Raw genomic sequence first — 2,356 nt, 5'->3', positions numbered from 1 at the left:
ATTGGTCCAAAACGCCGCAGCGAGACTCCTGACGGGTACCCGTAAAAGGGACCACATCACCCCGATTCTGGCCTCTCTCCACTGGCTCCCAGTACGGTACAGAATCAACTTCAAGCTCCTCCTATTCACATACAAAGCCCTAATCGGGTTTGCCCCCCCCCCCCCCCCCCCCCCCCCCACATATCAAAAATCTTCTAACCCACCACTCTATCTCCAGGTCCCTCAGGTCGGCCGATTTGGGGCTACTGACTATCCCACAGTCTAGGCTTAAGCTCAGGGGTGACTGCGCTTTTGCGGTTGCAGCTCCTAGACTGTGGAACAGCATCCCTCTCCCCATCAGAACTGCCCCATCCATCGACTCCTTTAAGTTTAGGCTCAAAACCTATTTCTACTCCCTAGCGTTTGAGGCCCTCTGAGGGGGCGCTGTGAACTGTTTATGTAGAGGTATGTAGGTTAATTGGCTGGGTAAATGTAAAAATTGTCCCTAGTGGGTGTAGGATAGTGTTAATGTATGGGGATCGCTGGGCGGCACGGACTTGGAGGGCCGAAAAGGCCTGTTTCCGGCTGTATATATATGATATGATATGATGATGTATGTGCTGTTATGTTTGTGTGCCATTGTATGTTCGTTCTTAGTACCTGAACTGATGCACAGCACTTTGGTCAACGTGGGTTGTTTTTAAATGTGCTATACAAATAAAATTGACTTGACTTGACTTGACCCCACACACACACACACACACACACAGCACATGTGGACAGGGACACTCACATCCCCCCCCCCCCACACACACACACACACACACACACACACACACAGCACATGTGGACAAGGACACTCACATCCCCACCCCACACACCAATCACAGCCACCATGCCAATTACAGATCTGCTGCAGTTGAGTATTTTTAGCAATGCCACCCACTCGCTTAAATTAACCGCGTCGTTCATAAACCCAAAGTAAGTTTTAAAACTTGCAAGATGAAGCTGCAAACGAATCTTGGTTTACTCAGCGCCTCTCATAGAGTGATACAGCGTGGAAACAGGCCCTTCGGCCCAACTTGCCCACGCCAACCAACATGCCCCATCTACGCGAGTCCTACCTGCCTGTGTTTGGTCAATATCCCTCCGAACCTGTCCTATCCATGTACCTGTCTAAATGTTTCTTAAACGCTGCAATAGTCCCTGCCTCAACTACCTCGGGCAGCTTGTTCCATACACCCACCACCCTTTGTTTGGAAACAGTTACTCCAAAGATTCCTATTAAATCTTTCCCTCGTCACCCTCTCCTACAACTGTCGGGATCAGAAGATCATGTATAACTATTTGCATCTATAGAATTGAAGAGATAGATGGCTCCAAAATGACTGGCCCTAACATGTCAAATCAAAATGCAATGGCTGAAAATTGCTGGTGTCAAGAATTAGGCTGAACCGCACTTAATATGCAGGAACTGCAGATGCTGGTTCATTCCAAAACTCAGTGGTGACCCTGGGACTATCTTTGATCAGACTTTACTGGCTTTATCTTGCACTAAACGTTATTCCCTTATCATGTATCTGTATACTGGGAATGGCTCGACTGTAATCATGCATTGCCTTTCTGCATGCAACAGAAAGTTTTCACTGTACCTTGGCACACCTGACGATAAACTAAACTGAGCTGAAACTGAGTTGAACTGAACTGAGTTAGACACCAAAGTTGGATAGATATCGCCGTCTGAAGAAGGGTCTCGACCCGAAACGTCACCTATTCTTTTTCTCTGGAGATGCTGCCTGACCCGCTGATTTACCCCAGCAATTCGTGTCTACCTCCAGAAAGGAACTCTACGATGTCCTATTTATTGGCGCATCTATCAATTTTCATCTTCTGTGCATTGAAGTCACACAACCCAGATAGTTAACTAAATATTGTGCAAGTTGTGTGTGAGCCAGCAGCCAGCTGTGCACCTCCTCGCCACTGTGCCAAGGGTGGGTAGCAGGGTGCTCTGCACTGATACATGGCCACACTGGCACCTGGCCACACTGCTCTCGTTCTCAGCCCCAGGCCAGTGCCTGAGGCACATCTTCCCACCCAGCCAGACTTGCTCCCACCGTCTAGAAACAAGGAACTGCAGACGCTGGCTCACACAAAATGACACAAAGTGCTGGAGCAACTCAGCAGGTCAGGCAGCATCGATGGTAGGTGATGTTTCGGGTGGGGACCCTTCTTCAGACTGAAGGGACCCTTCTTCCCATCATCCACTCTTGAACAAAAGCTGCTCAGAAACAATAATGTGCGGAGTGCCAAATTGTGTTAAGAACGCTGATCCACAAGGCTGATTTCAGCCAAATCATTGTTTTGACTCTCTTTAAAG

The sequence above is a fragment of the Rhinoraja longicauda genome, chromosome 20 (assembly GCF_053455715.1).
Source record: "Rhinoraja longicauda isolate Sanriku21f chromosome 20, sRhiLon1.1, whole genome shotgun sequence".
Taxonomy (NCBI): domain Eukaryota; kingdom Metazoa; phylum Chordata; class Chondrichthyes; order Rajiformes; family Arhynchobatidae; genus Rhinoraja; species Rhinoraja longicauda.
The sequence above is the reverse complement of the archived record's forward strand: the minus strand, read 5'-3'. Positions refer to the sequence as shown.